The following is a 20689-nucleotide window of genomic DNA, read 5'->3' as shown; positions in this document are numbered from 1 at the left end:
AGCTCACATTCCAGGGTCTGAAAAGCTCATCCCCCTAATCTAATAGCATCTGCCCAAGCTTTTTAGGAGCTCATGTGTAATCTTTCAAAATCCATTCCAGATTCTATAACCCCCAATCTGTTTTGTCTTTGTCCCACCCCTACCCCATGTTGTGCCTCTGAGTGTCCCATTCCATCCTCTGTCCCATTCCAGCTCTGAACTCACCTGACCCAGCTGCTCAGATATGACTTGGCTACTGGGCCACTTCTGGATACCACCAGAATAGAGCTTGGGGTTATGTGGCAGAAGAAAGAAGTGGTCACCCGCTGACTAGACTTCAGGTAGGCCAATCTGCTGAAAAAGATTTTGGAGGAAGTCAAACATCTCACACTTTACAACAGATGCCCAGAGTATGAACCCTCTGCTGATCTCATACACAAAATATGTGTGACTACATGTTACCTGTCTCTACGCCTGCAGGGCTTGGCCATTGGTTGCTGCTCAGCTCTGTCATGTGGAGAATCATTTTAAAAACAAGTGAATGGAGGTCATAAGGCTGCTGCAGCCCACTCGAGGACATGGAGAGCTATCATGGGAACACCACCGCTGCAACCCAGCATACTACTAAGTACTCACACACGATGATAACATCCCCAGAGAGAGGCCAGATGGCCTTCCTTTCCTCAATACTGGATACAACAGATTATACTGGTACAAGTTATTCCTGGGGAGACTCTCACTATCAACACTAAAGAATTCAGAATATTCAATGGGCTGCCTATGTGCCTCTCATGTCCCCGTCCTCTGCCACCTATATATCTACCTCTTGGTTATACATCATAGGTGGTAGAAGACAATGGGATCCATAAAATTCACATAGTGCCTCAGAAAATGTCATGTGTCCACACCATTTCAATGCAAGTACCACAGTTCATACTATCATTCTCCTATGTATCCATCCACATGCCCTGAACTGATGCATTCCTCAAATCAAGGAGAATTTCCCCCACCTTATGTCCCACAGCCTACACCACAGCAGCTGAGGCCACCACTACCCACAACATTTTTCTACCAGCAGAATAATGGTAGGATATGAATTTCCTAAATAGCACATAGATTTAGTTTAGTAAAATTACACATTTGGACAATTATTAAAATGTCAAAGGAGCAAAACAGTAACATTTCAAGGAATGTGGGGATTTCATACAGTCATGTGAGGATTCATGATAATCCTTGGGCCTAAGATTTTGTATTGTGCAAAATACAACTTTCTATATATCAGTGTGTTGTCTTTTGATATAGCAGTGTCAAAATTCACGACCTCAATAGCAATCAAGTGCTACAGACTGCACAGCATGATATTCCTATTAGAAACAACCATTTGATCAAAGCCCCAGTCTACAGTTATTGATGTATAATGACCAGTTGCTTGGATGAGACTCTCAAGTTTTGGGATGCCTGTTTATCAAATCCTATAATGATGCTGCACATCCTGAAGAGCTTTACTATACAGATGTGATACAGTATGATCATGGTAGCAACTGTGGAGACAGGCTGACTATCAGTAAGAGAACCAACCTTCTGAATTCACAGGGATCAAAATCTCCACTGAATTGCCAGCATTGGGGTGTGGCTATTTTAATAAACAAACAGAACAAGCCAACTGGTTTGGCCCTGGGAAGTATTTGCCCTGGGAAGAGTTGTTATTCATTGTATCAATCTTGCAAATCCAGCCAAAGATAACTGCATCTCTAAAGGTCATCTATCCAATGGAATCAACACTTTAGTGCCTCAAGTTCTCTATGGAGTAAATGGAATCTCAACCATCTTGGTTTTGGCACCCTTACAACTGGCGGACCTGTTTTGTCAATTCTGGGACAGAGATGCCAGAAGAAAACTAAAACCTTCAGGACAGCTCATTCATAGAGCAACTTGCTGACTCAATTACAATAGAAACAGACCTGCCTATCCTTGCAGCTAAGACTGGTCCAAGGGACATGAGTTTCTTAATCCCTCAAAGAAGGACTGCTTTTTCCTGCGTAAGGGAGCAGAAGAGCTATAGCTTAGAGGCCAGAGGCATCAGGATTGTCCAGAATTGTTCTCATCTCTCTGCACTCATGGGAGTTGTGTTATTGGATAGCTGTCATCCACAGAAATGGAGTCCAACCACTGGAGATAATGTCATTGTTCACCAATTAGTGACTCCTCCTCTCCATTGCATGCCTGCTACAGGGATTTGCTGAAATTCCAAGGAGACGAAATTACTATAAAAGTCAGATTCCTGTGGGCAATGCCAGAGACTGCACCATGCTTATTCAACAACGTGTACATTCAAGCTATTTGAAAGCAGTCTAGTGACCCTGGACCTTGTTATAAAATATTTGGGGATTAAAAGAAACAACAAAGTTTGAGCACAACCAGATCAAGTCAATTATAACTACCACCACCCCACCAAACCAACAACAAACAAAAACCACACAGGTCCCCAGCAGCCTACAGTGGAATCCTCATGCCCTGTAGCTGAGTTCTCAGGGCTCCCCATTTCTTTCACTCACTTTAACTCAGGGCAGAGCAACAGAACACACCCTCCCCAAGAACAGAGGGGATGAATCCCTCTCATTCTCTCCTTCATTAGGCTCCTGCAGTTTGGTCTGCTCCAACCATGTTGTAAAGGCTGATGCAAGCACACTAATCAGGCAGGAGAGGATCTAACTGCCTGTTCAGAGAAAAGGAAATTGTTAGAGGTACTCTAGTCTATTCAGAGGAACCAAGTGCAGATGAAGGCAAAATACTTTAGTCACCTAACCAGGACTTGCTCATGGAAAAGGGTCCTGTAAAGAACCAAGTAATATTTCCAGCTGAGGGGTAATCTGTCCTTGGGGCCACATCCCCTATACCCACCATCATGTTTCTGGGAGTCTGGTTGTCATAACGGGGAGCTTCAGAACTGTGGCCGTGGGAAGGAAACTTCCTGCTGGGGTTCTTTTTGTAGGTGTAAAAGGATGGGGTGACTGGATCACAAGTGGGTGGGGGTGTGTTAGGGTCTAGAGGACTAGTAAGAAGGAGGAGTTGGGGATAACATAGAGGCTGAGTAGGAACAGGTAGGATAACACAGGGCCATGAGCAGGTTAGGTACGATTAGGAACAGAGTCTTGAGGAGCTGGGTGTGGAGTGAATAAGATCAGGTGCTGGGGAGGGGTGTAATTTGTCAGGGATGGAAAAAGATGACAAAGTGAGGAGACCTGGAGGAGGGTAGATTAGAGGATTATAATTTGACGGGCCTGAGGCAGGGCAAGACTGAAGCGAGAGGTCATACGGAAGGTAAGAACAGTGTGGAAGATCAGGCTGGTGTGGGAGACAAATGGGCAGACAGGACATAGTCGTAGAAGGTTGAGGTGGCTATGGAGGAATGAGAGGGAGGAGGTGGAGGAAGAGGAGGGTGAGGCTAGGGAGAAGGACCTTAGCGAGGGTGGGGCGGGAAGGAAGAGCCTGAGGAGCGGTCAGGCTGGGATGGACGAGCAGGGGGGCGAGGCAAGCGTCGAGGTACAGAGCGCAGGTGAGCATGGTCAGGAGGGTGAGGAGGAGGAGCAGCACGGGGCTGAGATGGAGGATACGGAGGAGGGTGAGGCTGGAAGGACGGAGCAGAAAGACGGACAGGCTGGGGCGCAGCAACAAGAGGCTGGAGTGGAAGAAAAAGAGGAAATGACTGATAAGGAGAACGAAAATGAGGGTAAGACTTGGGAGGAGGGTCAGAAGGAGGGTGAGGCTGAGGCTGGGAGAGAGCAGCAGGAGGAGTGCGAGGCTTGGGTGCAGGATCAGAAGGCAGGCGAGCACAGAGCGGAGAAGCAGCAGGACGCCGAGAGCGGGCTGGGGGACCAGGAGGGTGAGGGTGCTGCACAGATGTAGTAGGAGGGTGGCGCCGACGGGAGGGGACAGAAGGAGGGTGGCGTTGCGGAGAGAGACTAGAGGAAAGCCGAAGATGGCGCCGAGAAGCAGCAGAACGTGGAGAGCGGGCTGGGGGACCAGGAGGAGGGTGAGGGCGGTGTATAGGGGCAATGAAAGGTTCGCGCCAAGTTGAACGGACTGAAGGAAGGTGGCGCTGTGGAGATAGGCTGGACGAGAGACGAGGTTTATGAAGGGCAGTGACAGGAAGGTGGTGTAGGTGTAAAAGGGTAGGAGAAGGGTGAGGGTGTTGAGAAAGAAGGGCTAGGAAGCGTTTGCGTAGATCACGGCCGCAGGGGAAAGGAAGGCAGAGAGGAACATCTGGGGGAGGTTTGGACTTGGGTTTACATGTAGGAGGGCGAGGCTTGTGCTTGGGAGCAGGGGGTGGGCGGGGTTTAGGTTTAGTGACAGAAGGGCATGGCTGGTGTTTCCTATGACAAGGGGGATGAGACTTGAGGGAGGAACTAGGAGCAGGAAGAGGGTTTTGTGGAAGCCCACGACGGGAAGCTGGAGGGGCAGGAGCAGGGCCAGGTTGGGGTGCAGGATCAGAAGGAGGGTGGGGCAAGTAAGGAGGAGCAGGAGGAGGGAAAGGCTCAAACACTGGTCCGGGAGGAGGGTCCGGGAGAGGAGAAGCAGAGTCAGATGTGGGCAGGGCACTAGGAGGAGGGTGAGATCCAGATGCAGGACCTGGGGCTTTGGTCTGGTGCGAAGGGACACGAGGGAAGGATGGATAGTTGGGATGGAGTAGAGGGTGCAGAGGAGGATAAGGCCAGTTCAGAAATGCAGGGTGGTAAGATTCAAATATAGATTTAGGGGGGTCAGTCTGGGGCGGAGGAATAGACAGGTGAAGCCAGGGTTCAGGATCAGCAGGGTCAGGCCAGAGGGAAGATACGGAATAAGGGGGAATATGGTCTTGGGAGGCAAAACTTTTTTTAGTCTTATCTGTCATTCTGTCCTGCGTCCAGAAGTCAGAATCAGCGACTGGTAGGTGTCCAGGACTACAGCTGCTTTTATAGGCCAGCCTGTGTCACAGGGTCCCTTATGACATCAACATGCCCTGCCCCTCTGGGCAGTGAGTAGCCCCGCCCATCAGGGAAATGGTGCCATGGGATAGATTCAAGAGTAATCAAGGGAAATAGGACAGAGAAGAAATGGATCTATATGACAGTCCTTCTAGGGGTAACATGTTCTTTGGCCTATCCCTAGGCAGAGTGACCAAAGGCCATGGATACATTCTAATGAGAATGTTGGCACCTAGAACTGAGGTGTGATGTACAAATTGGGAGATGTGGGAAGATATCAGTTCCCCAGTTCAGCTAACTCATTTTCTTTTTCTTTCCTTTTTATTACTTTTTTTAAGATTTTATTTATTTGACAGGCAGAGTTAGAGAGAGGTACAGACAGAGAGTGAGGTCTTCCATGTGGTGGTTCACTCCCTAGATGGCCACAATGGCTGGAGCTGTGCCAATCCGAAGCCAGGAGCCAGGAGCCAGGAGCCTCTTCCTGGTCTCCCACATGAGTGCAAGGGCCCAAGGACCTGGGCCATCCTCCACTGCACTCCCAGGCCACAGTAGAGAGCTGGACTGGAAGAGGAGCAACTGGAACAGAATCCAGCACCCCAACGAGAGCTAGAACTTGGGGTGTTGGTGCCACAGGCAGAGGATTAGCCAAGTGAGCTGTGGCACTGGCCAGACCATTAAATTTCAACATGAGCTTTGGAGGAGACAAACATTCAAACCATAACAGACTGTAAGGTTTGGGAAAATTCTGAATCCTTGGTCTAAGGTTCATTGTCCTCTAAGGCCATTTCTTTAATAACAAAGGACATTAAGTGTTTGGTCCAACTGAAGCTGAACCTTTAAGTGTATTCAGGTAATTTGCCAAAATCTGCCTAGTCTCTCTAACATAAACATTCCTACCAGGACAAGGCAGGGTCTCCACATTATTGCCAACAGGCAATCAGTCGGTCTTTGAAATGTCTCTTGTTTCTAGCCCTTCTTTTTCATTCTACTCTTACTGCCATCATGCCAGTCCAGGTTCTCCTGATGACATTTATCTACATATGAGGGATGCAGAAGAAAATTATACAGATATATATGTTGCCCGAGAATTGTATGTATCACATATAATGTGCTGTGTTGATGACTACTTATACACTTTAATACATGTGGAGGGATGACACACAGAGTTATTAGCCAGCCATGCCTTGTGCCTTTAGTGCTGGGAGCACCTCTGAGAGCAGAGGACATTCACAGCCTCAAGGGAACATTTCTTTGCCCCAGAGAAAGCAGAGCACAAATTAACCCAGAAAAACGAAGAAAATGGTAGATTTAAAAAAATCCAGTCTTGAAGACCCACAGCTGGGCTTCAATTTGACATCACCCCATTTTTGGGAAGTGTTTTGAGTGTTAAAAGTTTGGCTTTGAGCTGGCATCTTGGCACAGTAGGTTAAGCCATAGCTTGCAACTCTGGAATCCCACATCAAGAATGCCAGTTTGAGTTCCAGCTGATCTGCTTCCAATCCAGCTTCCTGCTAATGTGGCTGGGAAAGCAGCAGGTGATGGCTCAAGAACTTGGGTCCCTACTACACATGCAGGAGACCCAGATGGAGTTCCTTGTTCCTGACTTCTGCCTAGCCTAGCCCTAGCTGCTGTAGTCATTTGGGTAGAACCAGTAAATGGAAGATCTCTTTCTCTTTCTCTCCATTTCTCTCTCTCTCTCTCTGTATCTCTTTCTCTCCCTCTCCCTCTTTTGCTCTGCTTTTCAAAGAAATATATAAATCTTTTCCTTTAGAGGCAGGCACTGTGGCTCACTAGGCTAATCCTCCACCTGTGGCACCGGCACCCCAGGTTCTAGTCCTGGTTGGGGCGCCCATTCTCTGCTGCTTGCTTCTCTTCCAGTCCAGCTCTCTGCCATGTCCCAGGAAGGCAGTGGAGGATGGCCCAAGTGCTTGGGCCCTGCACCCACATGGGAGACCAGGAGGAAGCACCTGGCTCCTGGCTTCGGATCGGCACTGTGCCAGCCGTAGTGGCCATTTGAGGGGTGAACCAATGGAAAGAAGACCTTTCTTTCTGTCTCTCTCATTGTCTAACTCTGCCTGTCAAAAAAAAAATCTTTTTCTTTAAAAATAAAGCAAGCTTGGCTTTGAATAAAAAATCCAAAACCCCAAGGAACTGGGTCCATGAAGGTTGCACCACAGACATAAAAGTAGTCTTTCATGGTTAAAGTGCATCTTCTGCCCACGTCTCAGTGGCTATAGGAAGGGCAGGTGAGTGGACAGGCAAGAAGGAGCCTTGCTCCACCCTCCCCAGGCCTCAGACCTGAATGATGAAGGAATAGTGCCTAAGGGAGCAGAGCTGGCAGTGGCTGCAAGCACCCCCAATGATTCTGGGTACTGAGGGGATTTTCAGCATCATTTTATCTTGGTTTTTAGCACAAATTTGTTAAGTAACTTCAGTAACCTTCTCTTAAAATCTCTCTCTAATAAATGGGGTTAACAGCTGTAAACCCCAAGGGGTGGGATGTTACATGTTTATTGGCATTCCTGTGCCATGAACGAGCACCACCTATCACTCTACATGTTCACTCTTCTCCTTTGAATTCCACATTCTCTCAAGCTCCACCACCCACAAGTCAGGAAGGTTTTCTGCCAACTAAACATGGTCCTTCTCTAGCATTTGAGACTTTTCAATTATCTATAGAGCTGAAATCTTCATAGTAAAGTAATAAGCACTTAATAAAATGTACCCAATTTAGTTCGAGACAAAAGCACCATTTGACATCTAAAAATAACTCAAGTACTGAAAAATCACTAAAACTACAAACCATAAAGGCTTTCGGGGGCTTTTATTTAGTCCTTTTGTGTGGCAGGAACTTGGATGGCAGCAATGAATTACATGAGCTCCTGTCCTAGGATACTCCCATTCTAGTAGGAGATGATGCATAAGTCAACAGGTCACTTCAATACTGTACGTGCTGTACTACAGAGCATGGGGGGAACTGTTACTTCAGCCCAGGTAGTCAGCCAAGCCTTCTGGAAGAGAGATTTGGAGCTTAGTGGAGTGTCCTTGACCTGAGAAAAGGTGACTGTGGCTTCCTAGGAGCTGGCAGTATGGTGAAGGAGACAGATGAGTAGATGGATCACTACAATACACTGAGACAAGGACTTGGAGTGGAAGCAAACATGTGCTGCTCTGGGAACACCAAAGAATCATTAATTTTGTGGGAGGTTGTGGTTGGGGGTGTGGGATCTGTGGTCAGTGGGGAGTAATGCAATAGAAAGCAGATGCCCTGGGAGCACAAATGAAAGGAGAAATAGGGGGCCAGCACTGGGGCATAGCAGGTAAGGCCGCCACCTGCAGTGCTGGCATCCCATATGGGCGCCGGTTCGAGTCCCAGCCGCTCCGCTTCTGACCCAGCTCTCTGCTATGGCCTGGGAAAGCAATGGAAGATGGCCCAAGTCTTTGGGCCTTGCACCCATGTGGGAGACCTGGAAGAAGCTCCTGGCTCCTGGTTTTGGCAGTTGCATCCATTTGGGGAGTGAGCCAAAAGATGGAAGACATCCTCTCTCTCTCTCTCTCTTCCTCTCTGTAATTCTGCCTTTCAAATAAGTAAATAAATCTTTATTTAAAAAAAGAAAGAAAAGTAGAAATGGAGATGTGCCAGGAAAGAAAGAGTGCAAACAAAAAACAAGCATTCCAGGTAAAGGGAGCATCTTGAGGCTAGCCATGAAGGCACAGATTGGGAACATTTTTTTAACTTTTATTTAGTAAATATAAATTTCCAAAGTACAGTTTATGGATTACAATGGATTTTTCCACCCATAACTTCCCTCCCACCTGCAACCGTCCCATCTCCCGCTCCCTCTCCCATTCCATTCACATCAAGATTCATTTTCAATTATCTTTATATACAGAAGATCAGTTAAGTATATATTAAGTAAAGATTTCATCAGTTTGCCCCCACACAGATCACAAAGTGCAAAATGCTGTTTGAGCACTAGTCATAACATTAATTCACATTGAACTACACATTAAGGACAGAGATGCTACATGAGGAGTAAGTGCACAGTGACTCCTGTTGTTGACTTAACAAATTGACACTCTTGTTTAAGGCATCAGCAATCTCCCCATGCTCTAGTCATGAGTTGCCAAGGCCATGGAATCCCCCTGGGCTCGCTGACTTTGATCTTATTAACACAAGGTCAGAGTCAAAGTGGAAGTTCTCTCCTCCCTTCAGAGAAAGGTACCTCCTTCTTTGGTGGCCCATTCTTTCTACTGGGATCTCACTCACAGAGGCCTTTCATTTAGATTTTTTTTTTTTTTTTGCCAGAGTGTCTTGGATTTCCATGCCTAAAATACTCTCATGGGTTCTTCAGCCAGATCCAAATGCCTTAAGGGCTGATTCCAAGGCCAGAGTGCTGTTTAGGACATCTGCCATTCTATGAGTCTGCTGTGTATCCCGCTTCCCATGTTGGATTGTTCTCTCCCTTTTTGATTCTATCAGTTAGTATTAGCAGACACTAGTCTTGTTTGTGTGATCCCTTTGACACTTAGACCTATCAGTATGATCATTTGTGAACTGAAATTGATCACTTGGACTAGTGAGATGGCATTGGTACATGCAATCTTGATGGGATTGTATTGGAATCCCCTGGCACATTTCTAACTCCACCATCTGGGGCAAGTAAGCTTGAGCATGTCCCAAATTGTACATCTCCTCCCTCTCTTATTCCCACTCTTATATTTAACAGAGATCACTTTTCAGTTAAATTTCAACACCTAAGAATAATTATGTGTTAATTACAGAGCATTACAATAACATTACAATAGCAATTAAGTAGAACAAAAAATACTAAAAGAGATAAAGTATTAAATTGTACATCAACAGTGATGACAAAGGCTGATCAAGTCACTGTTTCTCATAGTGTCCATTTCATTTCACCAGGTTTCCTTTTTGATGCTCAGTTAGTTGTCACCGATCAGGGAGAACATATAATATTTGTCCCTCTGGGACTGGCTTATTTCACTCTGCATGATGTTTTCCAGATTCCTCCATTTTGTTGCAAATGACTGGATTTCATGGTTTTTTTACTGCTGTACAGTATTCTGCAGAGTGCATGTCCCATAATTTCTTTATCCAGTCTACTGTTGATGGGCATTTGGGTTGATTCCAGGTCTTAGCTATTGTGAATTGAGCTGCAATAAACATTAAGGTGCAGACAGCTTTTTTGTTTACCAATTTAATTTCCTTTGGGTAAATTCCAAGGAGTGGTATGGTTGGGTTGAATGGTAGGGTTATATTCAGGTTTCTGAGGAATCTCCAGAATGACTTCCACAGTGGCTTTACCAGGTTGCATTCCCACCAACAGTAGGTTAGTGTCCCTTTTTCCCCACATCCTCGCCAGGATCTGTTGGTGGTGGATTTCTGAATGTGAGCCATTCTAACCGGGGGGAGGTGAAACCTCATTGTGGTTTTGATTTGCATTTCCCTGATTGCTAGTGATCCTGAACATTTTTTCATGTGCATGTTGGCCATTTGGATTTCCTCTTTTGAAAAATGTCTATTGAGGTCCTTGGCCCATCTCTCAAGTGGGTTGTTTGTTTTGTTTTTGTGGAGTTTCTTGATCTCTTTGTAGCTTCTGGTTATCAACCCTTTATCTGTTGCATAGTTTGCAAGTATTTTTTCCCATCCTGTTGGTTGCCTCTTCACTTTCCTATTTCTTTTGCAATACAGAAACTTCTCAATTTGATGCAATCCCAACAGTTAATTTTGGCTTTGACTGCCTGTGCTTCCAGGGTCTTTTCCAAGAAGTCTTTGCCTGTGCCTATATCTTACAGGGTTTCTCCAATGTTCTCTAATAATTTGATAGCGTTGGGTGATAGATTTAGGTCTTTAATCTATGTTGAGTGGATGTTTGTGTAAGGTGAAAGGTAGCAGTCTTGCTTCATGCTTCTGCACGTGGAAATCCAATTTTCCCAGCACCATTTATTGAATAGACTGTCCTTACTCCAGGGATTGGTTTTGGATCCTTGATCAAATATAAATTGGCTGTAGATATTTGGATTGATTTCTGGTGTTTCTATTCTGTTCCATTGGTCTATCCATCTGTTTCTGTACCAGTACCATGCTGTTTTGATAACAACTGCCCTGTAGTATGCCCTGAAATCTGGTATTGTGATGCCTCCGGCTTTGTTTTTGTTGTACAAGATTGCTTTAGCTATTCGAGGTCTCCTGTGTCTCCATGTGAACTTCAGCATCATTTTTTCCAGATCTGAGAAGAATGTCTTTGGTATTGATTGGTATTGCATTGAATCTATAAATTGCTATTGGGAGAATGGACATTTTGATGATATTGATTCTTCCAATCCATGAGCATGGAAGATTGTTCCATTTTTTGGTATCCTCTTCTATTTCTTTCTTTAAGATTTTGTAATTCTCATCACAGAGATCTTTAACATACTTGGTTAATTTTATTCCAAGGTATTTGATTGCTTTTGTGGCTATTGTGAATGGGATTGATCTTAGAAGTTCTTTCTCAGCCATGGCATTGCCTGTGTATACCAAGGCTGTTGCTTTTTGTGCATTGATTTCATATCCTGCTACTTTACCAAATGCTTCTATGAGTTCCAATACTCTCTTAGTAGAGTTCTTTGGGTCCCCTAAGCAAAAAATCATATCATCTGCAAAGAGGGATAATTTGAGTTCTTTTCTTCCAAATTTGTATCCTTTTAATTTCTTTTTCTTGCCTAATAGCTCTGGCTAGAACTTCCAGAACTCTGTTGAATACCAGTGGTGAGAGTGGTCATCCGTCTGGTACCAGATCTCAGTGGAAATGCTTCCAACTTTTCCCCATTCAATAGAATATGGCCATGGGTTTTTTCATAAATTGCTTTGATTGTATTGAGGAATGTTCCTTCCAAACCCAGTTTGCTTAGGGTTTTCATCATGAAAGGGTGTTGTATTTTATCAAATGCTTTCTCTGCATCTATTGAGATAATCATATGGTTTTTCTTCTGCAGTCTGTTAATGTGGTGTATCACATTGATTGATTTGCACACACTGAACCATCCCTGCATATCAGGGATAAATCCCACTTGTTCTGGGTGGATGATCTTTCTGATGTGTTCTTGCATTCTACTGGCCAGTATTTTATTGAGGATTTTTGCATCTATGTTCATCAGGGATATTGGTCTGTAATTTTCTTTCAATGCTGCATCTTTCTCCAGCTTAGGAATTAAGGTGATGATGGCTTCATAGAAAGAATTTGGGAGGATTCCCTCTTTTTCGATTGTTCTGAATAGTTTGAGAAGAATTGGAGTTAGTTCTTCTTTAAGTGTCTGGTAGAATTCAACAGTGAATCCATCTGGTCCTGGGCTTTTCTTTGTTGGGAGGGCCGTTATTACTGTTTCAATTTCTGTCTCAGTTATGGGTCTGTTTAGGTTTTCTATGTCTTCCTGGTTCAATTTAGGTAGGTTGTATGTGCCCAGGAATCTATCCATTTCTGATAGATTTCCCTGTTTGCTGGCATACAAGTCCTTGTAGTAATTTCTGATGATTCTTTTTATTTCTGTGGTGTCTGTTGTAATATTTCCTTTTTCATCTCTGATTTTATTGATTTGGGTCTTTTCTTTTCTTTTTTTAGTTAGTTGGGCCAATGGGATGTCCATTTTGTTTATTTTTTCAAAAAAACAGCTCCTCGTTTGGCTGATGTTTTGTAATTTTTTTTTTATTCAATCCTGTTGATTTCTTCTCTGATTTTATTTCTCTTCTGCTACTAGATTTGGGTCTGGTTTGCTGCAGTTTTTCTAGATCCTTGAGATGCATTGATAGCTCATTTATTTGGTGCCTTTCCAATTTCTTGATGTAGGCACCTATTGCTATAAACTTTCCTCTTAACACTGCTTTTGCCGTATCCCATAAGTTTTGATATATTGTGTTGTTATCCTCATTTACTTCCAGAAACTTTTTGATTTCTCTTTTGATTTCTTCTATGACCTAGTGTTCATTCAGGAGTATGTTGTTCAGTCTCTATGTGTTTGCATGCATTCTAGGGATTCCTGAGTTGCTAATTTCCAGCTTCATTCCACTGTGGTCTGAGAAGATGCATCATATGATTCTAATTCTTTTAAATTTGCTGAGACTTGCTTTATGGCCTAGTATGTGGTCAGTCCTAGAGTAGGTTCCATGTACTGCTGAGAAGAATGTAAAGTCTTTAAATGTAGGGTTGAAAGTTCTGTAGATATCAGTTAGATCTATTTGGGCTATAGTGTCAATTAAATCTGCTGTTTCCTTATTGATCTTCTGTCCTGTTGATCTGTCTATTTCTGAGAGTGGAGTATTGAAGTCTCCCAGTACTATTGTATTGGAGTCTAAGTCTCCCTTTAAGTCCCTTAACATATCTTTTAAATACACCGGTGCCCTGTAGTTAGGTGCATATACGTTTATAATAGTTACATCTTCCTGTTGAATTGCTCCCTTAATCATTATATAGTGCCCCTCTTTTTCTCTCTTAACAGTTTTTGTGTTAAAATTTATTTTGTCTGATATTAAGATGGCTATGCCCACTCTTTTTTCATTTCTATTGGCATGGTATATCTTTTTTCAGCCTTTCACTTTCAGTGAACTTTCCCCCATGGGGCTTCAAGCCTCATTCCCTCTAGGCTCTTTCTTCTTTTAAAAAATTAATTCAAAAGGATGGTAGATTAGTCCACGTGTGCTACTTTATCAAAATACCTTAGTCTGGGTAATTTGTAGAACAGAAATTTGTTTCTCACAGTTCTGGAGGTTGGAAGTCCAAGATGCATGAGTAGCAGGTTCACTGCCTGGTGAGACCCTGATTTCTGCTTCCAAGGTGGTACCTCCTCACTGCATCCTCTGGAGAGCACACTGTGCTCTCTCATGGCAGGAAAGCAAAGGAGAGAACTCTTGCCGAAAATTCTTTTTAAAGGACATTGATTTTTTCATGAGGGTGGAGCTCTCAGAACTTTCCACCTCTTAACAGCATCACAATGGGTGTGAAGTTGCAACATTTGGAAGGGACAAAAACATTCAAACCTTAGCAGATGGCAACAGCAGAGCATTGCACTAAGCCCAAGGCCCTTCTGAGAATGGACCCTGTGCTGCTGAGGATCTATGAGGCTGGCCCTGAGATAGGAAAGAAGAAAAGCAGAACACCCTTTGAAAATAAAACAGCAGTGGCTTTCTCAAGATGGTGGTTCTGAGCCTATTTTAAAAGCAAAACCAGGCCAAAGGGAAAGCTCCCTACTTCATGGGCTACCAGCTAGTTTTATTTGGCTGACATCTCAAATTCAAAAATGAAACTCCTTTCCCTGAGACATCCTTTTGTTGCCATTTTTCTTTTATTTCTTGTGGGATGCACCACTTAAAATACACACACACACACACACACACATACACAAACCAACCTGGATTCAGCCTGGTTAGAGGGATCGGCACTGTGGTATAATGGGTTAAGCTTCCACCTGTGATGTTGGCATCCACCTTCCAGGGGAACTCGTCTTCAAGGCATGAGTATCTCCCTGCTGGGTGTGGGAACCATCCCCATCCTCCACTTTCCAAGACCAAGTACTCCTTTTGGACTTCAAGCCCAAAGCAGGTCAACACACATCAAGAAACAAAAGCAGGGACTGGTACTGTGGTTTGCTGGGTAAAAGCTGCTGCCTGCAATGCTGGCAGCCCATTTGGGCAGTGGTTTGATTGCTGGCTGCTCCACTTCCAATCCAGCTCCCTGCTAATGTGCCTGAGAAAGCAGTAGAAGATAGCCTAAGTGCTTGGGCTCCTGCACCCATGTGAGAGACTTGGAATAAGCTCCTGGCTCCTGGCTTGGGATCAGCCCAGTGCTGGCCTTTGTGGCCATTTGGGGAGTGAACCAGCAGATGGAAGTGCTCTCTCTCTCTCTCTCTATAACTCTCTCAAATAAAAAAATAAATCTTAAAAAAAAACTGGTAAGAAGTTGGGTCCTATGCCTGTTTCATTGTCTGTAAAATGGAAATAATTAGGAAGTTTTAAAGGGCCAGTTTAATATAAAGTAACTACAGCCATCCCATCAGTCTATACAGATTATCCTATCAAATGTTGCCTTTGAATTCTCTCTTGAAGTCATTGCTTTTTTATTTTATTTATTATTTATTTGACAGGTAGAGTTATAGACAGTGAGAGAGACAGAGAGAAAGGTCTTCTTTCCATTGGTTCACTCCCCAAATGACCGCCATAGCCAGCGCTGTGCCAATCCGAAGCCAGGAGCCAGATGCTTCCTCCTGGTCTCCCATGTGGGTGCAGGGCCCAAGCACTTGGGACATCCTCCACTGCCTTCCTGGGCCACAGCGAAGAGCTGGAATGGAAGAGGTGCAACCAGGACTAGAACCCGGGACCAGAAGTCATTGCTTTTTCCCTCTCCTAGATTCTCACCTTTGGTCATTCATGGGATCCTGAGCATTGGCCTCCCTGGCTCGCCTTCTTGCATCTACTACTACCAAAATCATTTTCCTTGCAAACAGGTTCTGTCCTGTCACTGCTCCAAGAGCCAGCTTCTCTACTTACAAATCTTAAATCAGTTTTTAAAGTGTTGCCTAGTGGTCAAGTTTAAGCTTCCCTGTGTGGATTTCATGGCTCTCCCAGACCTAGTGGGAACCCTGGAGGGACAAGTTGATTGAGCTTCACAAACTTTCCTTTTATCATTCTATGTCTTCCTGTTGAGGAAGGCCATGAGAATGCAACCTGAAGACACACTTAGGAGCACTGGAGCAGGGAAAACTGTAGACTTTTATCTACTCTGCCTAGCAGTTCATCCTTCAAAGAGACAGCATGGAATGCAGGATTCAGAGGCAATAGGTGAACACAATGTGGTCTGAAAGAGTACTGGTAACTGGGGAGTTAGAACATTATCTGAAAGCACTCACATTTCTAATGACCTAGACCTTTCATTCAACAACACTTCTCATTCACTGACTCTGGGAAAGGACTCAGATTTAAGAAAGTCCCCTGATACTGCCTTCACAGACTCCATCATCTTTTATAGTATTGTGCACACAAGGGTGGTTCAGAAAGTTCATGGAAAAATGGAATTAAAAGGTAAGGTTTTGTTGTGTGTGTGTGAAAAACTTTTCAAATGCAGGTATAGTTTTTCACAATACGTATTTTCCAGAAACTTTTTGAAGAGCCCTCATACAGTCTCATGATTCTTTCATGAGTCATCAGCGGAAGAAAGAAATTCAAGAACTACAGAGTGAGGTACTTGGTGGTACATGAGGAGAAACAAGAAAGCAGGGAATTGGCTGAAAAGGAAATATTGAACTACCTATCAAAGGACAAGAAGCCAAGGAACCATAGAACCATCCCTGGGAAGTGACCAAAATGGAGGAGTGGAGCAGCTCTCCTTGAGTATTTCTGGAGAGAGAGTGCAGTGTAGGAAAAGCAATGTCACCCATGTCAAGGAGATAAGGTAGCAGGCTGGGGAAGAGGTGATGACAAACAGGGAACCAGCCAGCACTTCAAGCAGGAGAAGTAAGAAGGGTCCCCATGACTCTGGGAGGGTAGCCCATGGAGGAATTGTGTAGGAGGCAGCAAAGTGCAGTGTTTAAAACAAATGTCAGCCAAAATTTGAGGTACAGACTTAAGGAGCAGAATGGGGTGGTCCTTGGGCCACATCAAAGCAGTGGCAAAGGGAAGAATAGAGAGAGCCATGTGGAAGGAAGAGGGTGAGGAAAACAAGGAGACTGAGCAGCAGTGCAGCAAGCCCTGGACAAGGAAGAGAAGTCTCAGGTAAGACAACTCGCCTTCTCTGCCATTCTTCACACGCCCAGAGACAGGCTTTTGTCAAGGCCAAGGTCATTTTGTGGGTTCTGTGTTTCTAGGGTGGCTCCTCCTGCAATGAGCGGATGCTCCAATCCAGCTAAAATGACAGACAGGAGGCAGGCATTTGGCCTACTGGTTAACATGCCTGTCTCCTACATCAGAGGGCCAGGATTCAGTTTCCAGCTCTGGTTCCTGAGCCCAGCTTCCTGTTAAAGTAAACTCTGGGAGACAGCCAGGATAGCTCAAATCTCTGGGTTCCTGCAACTCATGCGGGGGAACTGGATGGAGCTTCTGGCACTGTGCTTCAGCCCCAGCCACTTGTGGGCATTTGGAGAATGAAACAGCAGATGGGAGCTCACCCCTTCTGTGGGGAGCAACTGGGAGCAACTCGGACTAGACTAAGTTACTGGAATTAAGACTTATTCTATGCATCTGCTCTCCCACAATATGGCGCTGGGAGAGGAGAAAACAGCTTCTACGCAGCTGCCTCTTGCCAACTTGAGTGATGACCTCCAGGAGCTGATCCTGCTCCTGATTGGAGGAGAGCAGCGTACTCGGCGTGTGGGTAGCAGAGTGGGGATTGGTGGAAGAGGACTATAAAGGAGGAGAGAGACAACATGCACCAGGAACATCTATCTGAAGGAACACCTGTGCAGCCCCTGAGAGAGCCGGCCGGCGGTGTGCTGGCGTGTGTTCCACGGAGGTGGAAGGGACGGTAGCCAACCCGGGAAGAACCAGCAGCAAACCCGGGGAGGGCCGAGCAGACAAAAGAACAGCGCAGGGTCCTGTGTCGTTCCTCCGCGAAGAGGGGAGCGACACCTTCTGTCTCTCTCTCCCTGTAGTCCAATTTTTTTTTTTATGAAAAAATGTCTATGAAAGGGTTAGCTATCCCTAAAATGAAAAAATAGGGAATGTGATTTCGTGAAAGGGATGTAGATTGCATACTGATACTACTGTCTGATGAATGCCAAATTACAACAGTAGGCATTTACACATGCCAACCTACTGTGAGGGAAACTGAGAATCTGAAAGCTTAAAAACCCAGCCCACAATGGAACCAGACTAGAAATCCATGAAATCCTCCTTCTAACTGCCTAACATCCTTCCTGTGAGCATCCAGGGAGAATCTTGAAGCTATGCGTATGGCTGGATGCAACAGCCACCTCTACACGTTTCCGTAACAGCTTTGGATGGGTGACGCTGGAAATACCTGATATTGCCGCAGCCTCTCTAATTCAGAGCAACCTGCCTTTGAGCCTCCCTTCTCGACCTTCCCCTGCCTCACAGGGGTACAGCTGCCACTGACCTCTCTAATAGTTTACAGACGGGTCATATCCACCAATGCTACACTTCACAATACCTTTAAGGATTTTGTGTGATCACCCTAGATTTCTGAGATATGTGGATGACTACAACTCATTAATCACATTTTACTAATGAGGATTAGTTTGCTTATCACACTTAGTTTTGGACAAATAGAGCAGGACTCCTGCTTCCCGATCTCTAATAAAAGCGGTAAAGACCCCCCCCTAACGTTTCTTCATCTCTGTTCAGTCTTGGATGTCTGGAAGGTTAAGCAAGAGAGAGAAGCCATTATAATTCGCAGTGGAAATCCACACACCTCTCCGCATTGCTGACATGATAGTCCCATCTTCTAGCATGTCATGATTTATAAAAAAGTTGTGTACTGCCCTTGTCAGGCAGAGCACACTGCACAAGCACAGCAGTTCCAAGCTGCACCGGCTATAGAAATTATCCAACCTAATCATCTCTTTTATTGGTAAAGAGCTTAAAGCCAAGGGAATAAGTATATTGCCCAAGGTCACACCAGCAGTTTGTGGCCAATACAAGATCAAATTTCAAGCTTTCTGACACCCTCTATTATAGCTCCATACCCTCTCTTATGAAGGTAAAATTCTTTGTTGATCTCTCCAAACTACTTCCATAATATCTTCCTGATGATTAGCAAACCAATATAATAGGCATAGATTCTGCAGGCAAGAGAGATTAAATGACTCTTCCCCGAGGGTATGGGGACTATTACAAAGGGAAGAAAAAACAAGAATAAAAAGTTCTAAGTCTCCTGAAATTTGAAGGATATGGCCGATAAAATTAGCAATCTTTCCAGGGTCTGGGTTAGATGGTGTCTAACTTGCATCGGCATTTAGTATTTGCTCTTTTTAAAGAGAATTCTTTTTGATGGAGTTTTGAGGAGTAGAGAATGGAGAAATTTGTTTAAACACATTTTCTTTCAGATAGAAATGCTTTAAATGACCAGTATCTGCAACACTGGAGAAAACATATCAAATTTACCCAAAGTGGTTCTTTCCTGCTTAAGCAAGATGAAACACTGGTTCTTAACTTTCACTGTTCCAGTCTGTCCTGTGGCTATTGGAGTCAATAGTAAGTGGCCACCCACTATGGCCAGAGGGCATGGCCAGGAGCTGGAGAACTGTCAAAAGGAAACAAGTCCTGGCACATGCTCTGAAAGAGGACTGGGGTGCAGAGAGCAGAGCTTCAAGATTTCAGTCCTGCAGAATGCATGGCCCCAAGGAGCTAGAGTGAAGAGGGAGGTCTTCCAGCAGAGGGACTTTCAAAGGTTTTTGTGGAGGAGCTGAGTCTTGAAAGGAGATAGGATTTTGAAAAGGGGCTAAGAAGGAAAGGAACTGCACGTAAAGGAAACACAGCTCTAAAGTGAGTGCTAAGATGAGTACACTGATTTTTAAACTATTAAATGCTTTGTTGGCATTATATTAAAAATGATTCTAATATAGTCCCCTACAGCAGATAGAAAGATGTAGTGTCAAATAACAGGGATGAAAGGATGCAGAGCCAACTTTTCAGTTGACAAATCTTTGTTGCACATAAAATGCTCGTCAGTTACTGCACTAGGTATTGGGAATACAAAGATGTCAGTAACTTTGAACAAATTTATCAAAGGGCTTAAAAATCAGACACACTCTTCAATTCATGGTAAAATGTTTGCTCTTCAAAATGATGCTATCATATACTTCCTTCTAGGCAGTCAAAAGATTCCATTCTATCATATTTTCGGGAGAAATCCAGAATGAACACAAAATAGGATCAGGTGAATATGGACACACATACTATACGATCTCATCTCATAAGAAAGATTTCATGGGGTCGGCACCATGGCTCACTTGGTTAATCCTCCACCTGCGGCACTGACATCCCATATGGGTGCTGGGTTCTAGTCCCAGTTGCTCCTCTTCCAATCCAGCTCTCTGCTGAGGCGCAGGAGGGCAGTTGAGGATGGCCCAAGTGCTTGGGCACCTGCACCTGCATGGGAGACCAGGAAGAAACACCTGGCTCCAGGCTTTGGATCGGCACAGTGCTGTCTCTCTTACTGTCTGTAACTCTCTCAAATCAGTAAATAAAATCTTAAAAAAAAAAAAAGATTTCATGGCATACTAGGATAGACACAGGATGTCATTCACTTGAAACAATCAAGTTGCCTGGATGCACAATAGCTACAGCATGGAGGCTGCACCCCGTGGCCCCCCAAACTCAACACATGCCTCCTTCACTTGGCCCTGCTGCCACCCCAATCACAGAAGCTCTGCCTTCTTCATCTCTCCCACTTCCCAGCTTCCACTTTATCATCCTCACCAACTCTGGGCTGTACCTTTTCTACTCCACCTGAATGGTCTAAAACACTTATGAACCCCTTTCAGCTCAGCCAAAAGCAGCTCTAACAACACAACTGTTAGGCCATATGTGCAGTGAATATGCTGGTATTATCTTAGATAAGAAATGTTAGATGCCAGTGAAAAATAGAGGTAAACTGAAAGGAAGTGAGGTATTTCAATGTAGTTTTCACGCTCTTTTGTAAGTATGTTTTCATAGTTGCTTTCCTGATTATTCAGAATTCTAATACAGATGATGAAAGAGCATGTTATAAACATGTCCTAACAATACACTAAGAACTTAC

At 44.5% G+C, this 20689-nt stretch overlaps 1 protein-coding gene across 14 annotated transcripts in view; it reads right to left on the bottom strand.

Annotated features, from left to right (window-relative positions):
• The window catches only part of LOC103347031 (nuclear pore complex protein Nup133), a 55901-nt gene that overhangs the window by 31609 nt on the left and 3603 nt on the right, over positions 1-20689 (bottom strand). For 3 of the 14 annotated variants that reach the window (XR_011381651.1, XR_011381653.1, XR_007916360.2), the window contains exons 1-2: positions 2881-20683; positions 205-330 (exon numbers count right to left, since the gene is read on the bottom strand). The exons of 4 other annotated variants lie outside the window; for them this stretch is intronic. The gene's annotated coding sequence lies outside the window, so the exon portion shown is untranslated. Of the gene's footprint in view, positions 1-204; positions 334-2880; positions 20684-20689 lie in introns of those variants that run through there. 7 more of the 14 variants (XM_070055904.1, XM_070055900.1, XM_070055901.1 and 4 more) reach the window with 4 other exon arrangements.

This window comes from Oryctolagus cuniculus, chromosome 13 (genome assembly GCF_964237555.1).
Source record: "Oryctolagus cuniculus chromosome 13, mOryCun1.1, whole genome shotgun sequence".
NCBI lineage: Eukaryota > Metazoa > Chordata > Mammalia > Lagomorpha > Leporidae > Oryctolagus > Oryctolagus cuniculus.
Note: the sequence above shows the minus strand (reverse complement) of the source record. Positions and strands in the feature narration are given on the sequence as shown.